The following is a 13,412-nucleotide window of genomic DNA, read 5'->3' on the forward strand; positions in this document are numbered from 1 at the left end:
TGTGCACATCTGCGTAAACTGAAGCAAAATCCCCTCTGGATGGTCCCTAAACTTGGGGGCTCTAGTTCATTGCTTCTTTTTTGAATTTCTTTTTTAAATTTATTTTTTATTTTTTTATAATGTGGATACTTGTTTTCTCCTAGAGTATAGATGTATTAAAACTAAGAACTGGCAGCAGAGGAGTTTATATTTAGAGTACAGAAGAGTCTGGAGCTCATTTAAGTAGTCTTGATCAGAAAAAGAAAAACATGGCTGCCTTTCAGCCAAACACTTGTAAATTATCATGGTTTTGATTTATAACTATTCTTTTTCATTTCACACATGATCATATAAAAATGACCTGTATGCCTAGGTGCAAAAGACCAGAAAGACTGAGTGGAATATTAATGAGAATAACAGAACTATAAAGCCTGTCATACTGATATATGTGTTCTCAGTGTCAATGCTACTTGGCATCATGACAATCCCATTTTTATCTGTTCATTTCTTAAATTGCCTAATTGCTAGGTTTCAGCAGTACACAGAAATGTAATGCATCATTAAAAGATCGCTTAAGAAATATTTTCTTAAAAAGATTATTTTTTCCTCTTATGCTTCCAAGTCTTTCAGGATCTTAAACTTTAAACTTGTAATAGTTTCAACTGGTTTTGGACAGTAACACTAAAAAGCTACTAATTAAAAGTAAAGACAATAGAAACAAATATTTGTTACAATGTCTTCACACCTTGCTCAGTAGGATGAAATGCTCGAGTGCTTCTTTTTTTTCTTGATTAATCTGAACTTCATCTTATGCAGCATAGGCCAGTTAATGATCTTCTTATTTGCACATGCCAAGATTTTGTCACTTCATAATGTTTTTGCTTTCTCTTTAGTCTTTACTCCTTCATTTTTCCTCCAATCAATTTAATTCTATGAGATGTATTTCAATCATCTATATTAGTGGTGAAAGAAATAATATTAATTTCTGTGTGCAGTCATTTCAGTAGTTTCTTTATGAAGCATTACGCTATCAGTTGTGATAATAGTGACCTTGCAATAAGAAAGTAAAAATCTCAACAAGACAGAAGTTCTGACCTTATGTGCTGTTTCCTAATGATAACATGGAGCATAATCTTGACCTTGTCTCAGAAGTGCTATTTTTGATCTTAGATTCAAACAGTGAAGCTAATAAGAAAGTAAGTAACACTCATCCCATGTCGAAGACAAAGGAAGACATACTGTTCTTTTTTTGTCTCATTCCTGGAATCTACAGTAGTGGTGTTTTGGTTTGTGTATTTTTGGTTTTGTGGGTGGTTTTTTTTGTTTGTTTTGTTTTGTTTTGTTTTGTTTTTCCAAATCTCTGGTGCATGTGGGCTATTAACAAGACCCTAACCTACTTTGATTGGTTAACTTTTGTCTAGAGATTTGCTAACAACTATCTAACTTAGTATAAGTAGATTAGTAGGAGTTATACAAGATGGTAGATCTCTCAAACTGTACTCTAGGGATCTGTTCTTGCCTAGATTGTGAATAGTCTGTTGTCATATTATTTCTCTTATTTTTAGTCCATAACCAATGTCTCTTAGAACTTATCTGCATGAGAAGTTAGCATGAAAGCTATGAGTATAAAGTGCAAAAGGTATGTCATGCTGTCTCTGTGACACCGTTCAAGTGTGCACTAACAGCACAACTAATATAAGTTGGCTTATGTGAGGTGGCGAAGGCTACCTTCTGCTTTGCGCAGAGTGTCTGCAAAGTGAAATAAAATTGAGTGGCCACTGTGCTGAGAGTTTGCATACCTTGTACTACACACATTCAGAAAATGAATGTACTACACTCAACAGACTGCTGTACTGCAGTCTATCCTATTGGGCTCATATGCTCAAAATTTCTGTGTGTATCAATGGACCTCAGTGCTGTTTCTTCCCTTATGCCTCTGATGCCTTGGTAGCTTGGGTCTAAAACCAACCCTAATATCTCCAACCATTTGTGTACCTTTAGCACCCTTTCTCGCAAATTCAGATACATGTATACCTTGAGCTACAGTATAACTGTTCAGGGAAGCTGGGATAAATGCTGTGCACATGTCTTTCAGAAGTGCCAGTACTTCCAATTGAACGGGAAAAAACAGAGCTAGCAAAACAATAAATCCTGAATATGTTTCTATGCCTCAATTTTCTTGGTACTCTTGAAACGTTCTTTGTGCTCCTGGATCAGTCGCTCTGAGATGATCCGGAATTGCTTTCTTGTAGCTCATGACTGGTCTCCTGAGCCGCTGAATCTTTCCAGCTTAGCTTCTCTTTAACCCTGAGTGTTCCTAGAGCCAGACCAGCATCTCTGCTATAAAAGAATATTCCTCCCTCATCTCCTTTCCAGAGCTTCCTCTTCATCTTCCTGAGGCTTCCTACATTACAAACCTCCTTTTTAACACTTGGTTTCTCTGGTAACTTTCCACTGCACAGAATTCCCATCTTACAGACAGGTAACTACAGCAATAAGCATCCTCCATTAGTTTTCTCAGTAGAGAGAGATACACAAAGACAGAAAAGCCTTTCACAAGACAGTGGTTGTCTTTGCACTCAGTTCAAAACAGTGGACAGACTGTTTTTCTTGCATTCCTCAGATCCTCAATTTTTTGGTGTGCAGTCTTTCCTAGATGTCACTGCACATAGGATTATTTGCAGTCTTAACAAGTGTAGTTGTCAAAACCGGAATTCAGAATACATGTATGGACATTTTGAAGTCCCAGCATCCTCATTTGTCTCATTTCCTTTACATAGAGAGTGCCTGTTCACACACTTACTCGTATGATGTACTTACACGAGCCAATTTCAACCACTCTGTGCCTGTGTGTGCATCCAAGACGAAAAGAGCGAGCGTCAGATCACGTACAACACAAGTCACTAAGAACACAGGTAATATTAATCTTTACTGTCATTTTTCTCAGGAAAGGTCTCTGAGGGGGTCAAAGATAATATTTCATTGTACAATTTCTACCAAGCCTGAAAATGAGATATGACCTGCCAATGAAGTGTCTGGTTATCAGGAAATGCATTATTCTCTCTTCTGAACCCTTATGTTTGGCAATCCATGGATTTAGTAGCCTTGAGGTCCTGCCACACAGTGTATTTCATATGCCACTTTACATTGACATTTTCAAGGCTGACATGGCCAACATATATAAGCTGTCTTAAAACTTCCGAGACACTTGAAAAAAACAACCAACCAACAACAAAAACCCCACAGCAACAACCAACAACAACAAAACCCCCACACAAACAAAACTTTTATCCCATGGCTCCTAAAAAGGGAGCTGTATACACAAATTAATCAAAGCTATACCACAGGTAAGAATTTAGCTTCTCAGACAGACAACTCACCACCACCACACAAACATACGTTACTGACTTCTTCAGTGATCTTTGTTTTCCACAGCATCTTTTCCTTGTGTTTCAGGAGGGCCCTGAAACGCCTTTAAAAGGAATGAGATGTGCAGGTATCATGCTGTCTGCTGTAGTTGTTTCTGACTTCACTCTTCCTCACCACCATAGAGCAGAGTGAAGCAGAGGGACAGTGGTATTCAATCTTACTTCCCCATATCCATATGCAGCTGGATGATCTAATTTTAGTCCTGTCAGCTTTCGCAGTGATAAGTTAACAATATAGATCACATATAAGCAGCATCACAATGATTTTTAAATGAGATTTATTCATTTAAAGTGGATGATAAATGGCTCTCTTTTATCTGACTCTTGCAAATAAGATTAAAGCAAGATTATTTTCCTGGAGTAAGAGAACAGCTGGCACAAAGTTAATGTCTCTAGGTCATACTGTGCTTGCATGACCTTGCAGAGACATATAATGATGTTGAGGATCATCCAGGTAGTTTTTCTGCTTCCAAAACCTGTTTGTGTATTACAACTAGATGCTACCTGGAGCACTGATATGTTATGCGTTATGGCCACCAAAAGGCTTTGGCGGGAACAGGGAGTGGCCAAGATTGCATGATCTGCCCTGGTCTTTCAGGGAATCATCTGTACATATGTGTTGAGTCTTTTAAAAAAATGTGGAAAGCACTATCCTGTATTCTTTTAGCATTTTAGAAGTACTAACATATTGTGCAGAGTACCTTCAGTATGATTCCCTCAGGGTTAGCCCATCCTGCTGGATGCTTGGCCTTATTTTCTTCTGGATTCCAAGAGACAACCTGATTTCTGCCCCGACCCCCCACTTCGGATCCCATGAAATTGCATAAGGAATGTTTTACAGCCCATTGCAGTTCTCAATTGGTAACGTGGCACAAAGAATTTGTGCTGCACGTCTTCAATATTATGTGAGAGGATGGAAGAAGCCAAATCTCTGTGGACTTGACAGTACGCAGAGTAACTTCTGAAGTGAGCTGTTCTCAGAATTGGTTTCAAAGGAAGTGAGTTGGTTCAGTCTGAGGTACTGGGAGACAGCTAACTCCCTATTATCAGAGAGAACAATGGATATTTCCCCTGAATTAATGGTCTCAAACTGCAGGATTGAACTTTCCCTGTTGTTCTTTTTTGTATTCAGGCAGAGGTCCTGGCCTTGTCCCCAGAGCTCTCTTGACAGGAGGATGGCTGTACTGAAGAAGGTAGCAGGATTGTAAAGGGAGAGTTGACAGTGACACTAGAGTTCTCTTTCACTGACTTCCACAAATTCCTTCCTGCCTTGGATCCTTGCAGGTGTGGAAGGTAGAATGAAGGTTTTACTAACCAATAGTGATTCGTCTCATGTCTTATTCTGCTAATACATATACATTTTCCTGTAGTGACATTGATCAGAGAAGATAGCCTGTGGTAAATGTATCTGTACCTTTTAATTTCTTACCTATATTATCTCTATTTACACAAGAAATAAAGTCACAGAGTTGACTTGCCATATGTCTTGGTGAATGAGCTTTGACTGGTATCCTGACTCTAGGGAAAGAACAGGACTTTATTATGCAAAGTACATGTTTTGTAATCTTGTGTTTACTGTGCCATTTTTCTTTAGTATCTTTCTATGACAAAGAAATAAAATCCTCATTGCTTGATTTTTCTGCTGCTTCTCAGACATTATTTTTCTAAGAATTCTGAGCTGTGAGTCTGTGTACAGAGTCTGTAGTTGATGGCATTTTGCCTCATCTGTCACAACCTTGAATGCTCTAATAAATGAAATGTATTGGGCTGCAGATTTAAATTGGAAAGTAGTGCAGAGTAATAAGTTACTTTATTGGTTTCTTCCTTTTGATCTCTGATTGCTATTCTATCATTTACTCTGAACCTAATGATCTGAACATTCTTTGTTGCTAAAAGTAGTTATCTATTTTAAAGTTTTGGGTCAAGTCCAATGTTGAGTGTCAGGCCAAACAGTGTGCAGAAGAGGAAAAAATAAATTACCTGCTCCAGTTTGAGGTGATGCTCTATAGATCTCCAATTCAATAAGTGAAGTCACTCCTGCACTCCCTACAAAAAGAACAAAAGAATACATGCATTACCAGATTCTCCAGATCTGGTGATGGTTCATCAGTTGTCCCTTTACATCCCCTTGTGTAGTAATGCATAATGTGTAGGACAGTTAGAGAGCTGGGGAATAAGACCGAAGATTAAATTCAACTAAATTCTCACATGAGACCCTGTTGTCCTCTTGCGGCGAGTATTTATACATATAACTCTTCATAAAATATATTTTAGGACATTTTTCATTTTGAAAAAAAAAAAATAAAAGGATAATCCCCCATGAAATGTGAGGGTAGTCAAACACCTGAAAGTGTTAGCTATTTTGAAATACATACATAGACATATGTCTATAAGCAAGCTCTGAAAACTGTTGAGAACAAAATGTCCTGCTGTGCTTCTGTGCCTGGTGCCTACAGAAAGACTTCAATAGAAACAGTCTGTGTTAATCTTCTGTGCTTGGACTCTGAACTGTGATGTTCAACTCTGCAAAACATACGTGAAACAAAGCATATCAGTGATTCTACTGAGCAGGCAAAAATCAAAGCCTGAACAACAGAGCAAAATGTTCCCTCTTTTAAACCACTCTCCAGCTTTTCTGGAGAACATCACTACAGGACTGTCCTAAAAAGAAAAAAGCAGTTGGAAATTTCAGAGTTCTCAATGTCTTTGCAGTGCATGTAAGCACTGCCATTAAAGGCATGCTGAAAATAAACTCCTTTAAAAAGAAAAAAACTTTGTTAGCAATCAAGAAGAAGTCATGAGGACAATATTTTATACATCAGAAATTGAGATTAGAACAAGTATCAGGCTTGATAGAACTCTGTTGACTTCCACGTTGAATGAAGTTTAGTAGTGTTTCATCTTAATAAAAATTAAAAGGCATTGTGGGCTAATCTGAATAAAATGTATCTTGTAATTTATGCTCTAAAACAATTTCTCAGAAATTTATTCGAACATGGAGGAACTGGCTCTTACTCCATTTGTGAGACAAAAGCATGCACTGCTGGATCATGTAAGATGTCAAAGTATAACTCAGAAATAGAAGACATTGAGTGTAATACATTTTTCTGTGTACTGACTGTGTTCTATTTGCTTTTTCTTTCTATCATTACATCTACAGCTGTCAATTTGTGAGGTATTTTCAGCAAAAATGTGAAAGCAAAACCATGAGACTCAGAACACCTCATTCAGTGCAAGATGATTTTTAATCTAACTCTCATTATTTCATCATTCATTAGTGATAGAATTGAACCCAGCCTCCAATTCTGATGTAAATTTGCATATTTATGTTGGCCAGAATTTAATTCAAACCAGCCTTGAATGAAAAAAATCATTCCAGTGAACCAATGTAACCTCACAGATTTGACCAGCTTTGGGTAGGGATGTGAGTGTGACTCTGTACATTATTTCTGAATCTTTGCATCAGAAGTGGCTTAGCAGTGAATGATAATAATTTGTTTTACGTAATTCAAACACTGCAGCTGTTGTATGTTGTAATGCTTGACCTCCACCAGATTGGGTGGATAATGTCAATAAGAAGCTCATTTGACTTCTTTAATTTATCTTAACGGGAGGAATTCTGGCTGATCTTTGCATCTGTGTGTAGCAGAACAGAAAGAGGTAATAAAAAAGCAACTTTTGAGGATGGGACCAAATGTATGGAATATAAACAGAATAAATGGTGCAGCTGAATGAACATGTCCTATTAATTTCAAGGTATTTTTGTTTTCTTGTCTTCTGTGTATGAGTGCTATTGTTAAGTAGTGAAGAGAGAAAAGAACAGATTAGATGGATAGATGACAGCAGTAGAAGGTGTATTTGCAATAGGATTAGGAAAAACAAAATGATGCTGTTTGGCATGATGGAAAGGATATAACATTCTAGGCATGGGAAGGAGTGTAGAGAACAATTAGGAAAAAGCCCAGAGGTTGTGGGTTCACAGGGAATGACAAAGGTGAAAAAAAAATTCTGAAGCTACATGAATGTGCATTAGATTGAAAGAAATTTTAAAGGGTAGTGTAGTGGAAACCATGATACAGTCAGGCAAATAAACCTAAAACAGGCTGAAAGTGAAGTGATGGAGTTTCAACGGGTTGTGGATTGGGAATGTGTTTGAGGAGCTGGGAAGGGTAGGTGAGCACAACTGGAGAGCAAAGCAGAGACCTTGCTTCAACAGCACCACGAACAGGAAAAACTTGGTATATGGCTGAAGGAGATGGTAGGAAACATAACTGTGGGGGAGATGTGAAATAACCTATGATCATGATGATCACATGGACCACCGTCTATTTGTCCTACCAAGCATTGTATGTATAGTATCTTCTGATTTAAATCTAATTCTGTTTGGATACAGCTATGGCTTATCTAGGGCAAAGTGTAAAAATTGGGATATCATAGGGTTAATATTGCTAATAATTTGGAGTCAGGCAGCTCTTTTGTTGATTATCAGGTCACCATTTTTAATGGTGCCTTGCTTGCCCAGGGAGTATTTCATTACTTTCTCATATCAATATAAATACATAAAATACCACAGCTCTATGTCCAAAAACATGGTCTGTGATCACCTTTCTGACAGCAATTTTTGATTGTGTATGTCAGCTGTTTTCATTGAGAAAGCGGCCATTCAGATGAAACAAACAGCATTAGTTTACACCAACTTACAGCTTTCCAGAATGGATGCTTTCATTGCTCGGCACACTTGGTACATCATCTGCTATTGAAGTAATTAACAAAGTTTCTTGGCACTTTGATGTCTCTCAAAGCTCATTTCGTGGTGCAACTAATTTGATGGCTGTCTGAATTACAACAATGTGTGTTAATATTATGTTTTCTTAATACTGGAATTAAAGTTTGTCTTCCAGACCAAAATTACTGTCTCAATCTGTACTTCACAACACTAACTTTGTCACTGATAGTCTGATAAATTGCTTAAAACAATTTTCAACCAGTCAGAGAAGATATGATTTTCTTCACTTTGGATAAGTATCAAAAATGTTTAGATCTCCATCCAACTGCTTCATCTTGCTGGATATTACTTAATAACACAATGTTATTTTGTAGTGACAGACCATAATTTTGTTCATATTTCAAACATGGCCCTTTATAGGATATAGAAACAATGCTTGAATGCAAAAGTTCACTTTGCAACTTACAATCTAAAATAGTATCATAAACTCATATCACATAGAATATGCTAGTTCAGAGTTATTTTAGTTATTTAGTTTCAGAAAATATGATACAATCTTACACTTTTTGATCCAATTTGTAGCTTATATAAATTCTGAGGAAAGAGTCAATCACAGACAGAACATGAAAAGCAGCTGAAGCAATCGGACAAAACTCTCAGGATCCAGATTTTGTTTTCAGCTAGTGATAATTCACAAGGAAAAGTTTTTCTGCCAGTACAGTTTTCTTGTGGTTAAATCTGGCAGGCAGCTAAACACCACACATGGCCATTTGCTCATACCTCCCTCACACTGGGACAGGGGAAAGAATAGGGAACAAAACAAAACAAAAGAAATAAAGGAAAACCTCATGGGTTAAGATAAAGACAGTTCAATATGATAGCAATATAGTAAGAATAATAATATTAATAAAAGAATACATAAAATGAGTCATGAATGATGCAATTGCTGATCACCCAGTGATAGATGGTCAATCTGTCCCTGCACAACAGTCTCCCTGGCTGACTTTGCCCAAAATATATACTGAGCATGATGTCATGTGGTATGGAATATCCCTTTGGCTACTTTGGGCCAGCTGTCCTGGCTGTGCCCCCTCCTAGCTTCTTGTGCATCTGGCATAGCATGAGAAGCTGAAAAATCCTTGGCTACTTAGCAGCAACTAAAACATCAGTGTATTATCAACATTGTTCTCATCCTAAATCCAAACCACAGCACTATACCAGCAACTAAGAAGAAAATTAACTCTATCCCAGCTGAAACCAGAACAAGTTTATACCAGGTTCGCAAAATGAATCAGCAGAACTAAAGGTCATTCAATATGAAGGTCAGTTCTCAATAATATATCAAACATGAATTACCTGACATCCTATCAGGTGCATTTTAATTTCAGTCCTCTGTGTTAGCCAAAATACTGTGATTCTCTGTAGGAGTCATAAACTTTTGCAAATCCTTGACATTATTAAATCATGCCGTATTGTATAGAGTTTTAAAAATAATTTTATGTATTTTATTTTTCTTCTTAGTTCACCTTTTTGTTTTCTTTTAGCTTTGACTGATGTTGCAGATACATTTCAGAACCCTGCATATTTGTGCTGTTGACAAGAGAATCTCTATACAGGAAGTTTTCTGAGCACTCTAGATATACATGTCAGGATTTTATACTACTTGGCCATGTGACTTTTCAGAGAGTTGAAAGAGATTTGCCTTCGGGGGAGGGCGGGGGAGGGGAAGTAAAGGCAGCCTAGTCATAGTTAAAATTGTGCTGATGTATTTTAAGAATTAATTTTTCTTTTTTTTTTTTTCTTTTTTTTTTCTTTTTTCCCGGTCCCCAGTCCTTTATCTAAGATACTTCATCTCGTTTATTTCATTTTCTACATAAAGGAGGCCATGATAGGTCAGTCTATTGAACAAATTCACTGCTCTGTTGTGTTGATTGGCAAGAGTTTATTTTAGAATAGTTACCATTCATAACAACATTTTCTTAAATTTTGTTTAGGATGAAGAAAGAGAATTGGTTTACTATACCTTAGGAAAAGGCAAATACTATAGGGCAAGGACTGCATTTTAACCAGAGGATAAACTTTTATGAGTTGCTTTCTGGTCTTAATGCATAGCAATTATAGAAAAAAAACAGAGGGGAGAAGTCTGATGTAATTGTGATACCTGTGTATAATAGGCCTTCATACAATAATCACCATTTTAACAGTCTTTTTTCTGCTATTGCTACATCTTCTTGTCTTAGCCACAACACTTCTTATTACAGGTAATTCACAAAATACCATAATTAAATAGGTGGTATTTGTTAACACAAGTTGATTATTAATCAGGGCTAATTCTGTGCTTAAATGAACTGCAATATATTGCAGATCTGTTCCAGTCATATACAACATGAACATAAAAATATCGTCATGCTCATGTTACCTCAGGCTGTCTTTTTTATACACAGTTTTCCCCTGCTTCCTATGGTGACTATATAGCTGTCCTGTAGATCCAGGAGTTTACTTTTGAAGAACAGGGGAACACCTGGAGAAAATAATACATACAATTACTCCTATTGCAGTGGCACAAATGATCAGAGTTCTCTTGTAATAGGTGCTTTATATATATGGGGGTAGAAAGAATCGCTACCTCAAGCAGCTTCTTGTCTAAATAAGCACAAGTGGGAAAAATTAACTATTATTGTCCTTGCTGACACAAATTGAATAAAAGAGCAATTTACTGACTAGCCTTAGGTCACGCAGGAAGCTGATGGCAGTGCTGCTGATTGAACTGAAGTATCCTCAGTTCCAGGGCAGCACTTTATCAAAAAATAAGTCCTTATTTGTTAGACATCTGAGTGAGAACATCCTGCAATATATCCTGACATTTCTTTCTCTAGAAAACATTCTCCTAGTACTAATCTTAATCTTAACTTTTTTTTTTTTTTTCTCCTCTTAGACCCATAAAGCTTTGAACTTATATTAAATTCTTGGAAGAAAGACTGAGAAGTGGTTAAAGGTGGTATATACAATAACTAAAGTACTCTTGGGAGTCAGTGCAGTTTTATTGCATTTAGTCCGCTCAGCCAAGTAATATATATCTAGTTCCATGTACTTGCTTCTTGTCTCAGTTTGTATAGCGTTGGTATGAAATTGGCACCATAGATATTCTTTACAAGAAGGAATGATGTATGCCCCTACATAAAACAATTTTAAACAGCTCACAGGAGCTGAAAAATGCTAGTTAATTTTACCTCTGATTTTCTGCAATGTGAAAGAGTAGTTGCCAGGATATTGGTTGGCTGACCTTGCAATCTGCAACATCATGGCCTGATGTTACTTCTTGCAGACCAGTTGACAGTCCAAGTTTGGAGGTGTTATAAATGTGTGAACACTTTCTGTATGTGTATGTTAGTGCAACCCTCTTGTCTTTTCCTTCCAGCTTAAAGCCTTAAGTCTCATGGTTATTCTTACCGTGGTTTGCTGAGGGCTCGATAACTAAAGGATGATGTTGAAGAGGAGGGAACAACTGTGTCTTGTCCCCATTTCAGTCTGAAGAGATCTGTCAACACACAATTCAGCAGACACTTCGCTTTGAGGAAGGGATTCAGGGAAGAGAAGCCACACCCTGACTCAGTGTATCACCTCACTTACACATCTTTTTCTATGAAATGGAATGTTCCATGCAACCTGATAACACTTTTACAACATTCAAAGAGGAAGAGGTTGTTTTCAGCTACCAGACTTGATAGAGGAGATTTAACAACTTTCATTGGGTTGTCATGGGGAATTTCACAGCCAAGCCACCTCAGCATGGAGCATTATCTGCTCTGCTGTTAGCCAGGAGCTGCTACAGAGCACAGGCTATCACAGTCATATAACATTTGTTTCTGTTACGCAAATATCTGAAAGAACCAAACTGAGAACATATTTTTTGCCACCTGTCTGGTGCAGGGCTTTCATGAAAGGGAAATTTATTGGTGAACCTTGTAAACATGAGTCAACTTGGTTAACTCTGTTTCCTTGAAAGGAGAAGCAGTTGTTCATGCCAGTCCCATTTTTGACCTCAGCACTGGACAGGTAAAGAGTTACATTATTGCAGTCTTCTGCCTCATTTTATCTGGGTCTTCTAATGTGCTGATCATTGTGTTATTTCATCACTTAATAATTTGTCAGAATTAGTAGCAATTACCATATGGGTGGTAGCTGAAGGACTGTGATTCTGCCTTATGAATAAAACAGGAAGTAATGCAGGTCAGTCTCTGTTAGTTATTGTATTGTAGTGATCTGTAGCTTGTCTTGGATATATATGAAAATAGATTGCCCTTCAGAGAGGAAGAATATTTTAAAATAATGTCTAAATCCACTTGCAGATCATGAATTGTAAGTCCTGATGCTTCTTCTCTGTATTTTTATATGATGAAAGCAAGTTGTCTTACAATTTTGAGGAAACAATATTACACCATTGTATAAATCCACATTAGGCTTGGATCTTGAATGCTTTAAAGAGTTCTGGTTCCTTTATCGCAAAAATATAGCACAAAATAACTTAAAAGTTAGAGAGATGAATAACAAAGTTAATCACAGCTATTGAAAAATTTCCATAATATGAAGTTGTGGGTCCCTTCCAACTTACGACATTGTAAGTTAAGTATGCTAACACTGTTCAGCCTAGAGAAAAGTTGACTAAGGGACAACATACTAGAAGTTCATAAAGCCTGACATAAATAAGGTGAATAAAGAAACTGTTCGTTGTCCTTTCAAGTGTGAAACATAGAAGACCTCAAATGAAATTAAGAGGTGTTAGTTTCACAGTAAAAAGGGGCACTTCTGTGTGTAATGTGTAGTTCAGTAAAGAAAGTTACCACCACAAGATGCTGAAAATTTTCATGGTTTTCTGGAGCATTTGACAGATTCATGGAAGAAAACCCAAGGAGGGAAGCTAACAGAAAGCTCTTACTTCTGCCTCAATAAACTGCAGGAAGCTGGGGCAGTATTGTGGGTAAATATTTTCTTTCTTCCACTCTGGTAGTACTGGCCAGTGTCAGAGTTGATGGTATGGCAGAGATCCAGCGTGGTACAACTGTTCTTTCCATTCTTGTGTACTGGAACAAATATCACTGCTACTATTGAGAAATTTACTCTGTTTTGAGGTGAAAAGCTCTATCTAGATACAAAATTCACTTTCTAAAAAAAAATGTCCTCATGGAGACTGATACATTTTTATAGCTAATTAGAATATAGGTAGCTGTTGAATGATTGTAGAAGAAATAATGGTGAAACTTCGAAAGGCCAATGCTGAA

This window comes from Patagioenas fasciata, chromosome 2, assembly GCF_037038585.1.
Source record: "Patagioenas fasciata isolate bPatFas1 chromosome 2, bPatFas1.hap1, whole genome shotgun sequence".
Taxonomy (NCBI): Eukaryota; Metazoa; Chordata; class Aves; order Columbiformes; family Columbidae; genus Patagioenas; species Patagioenas fasciata.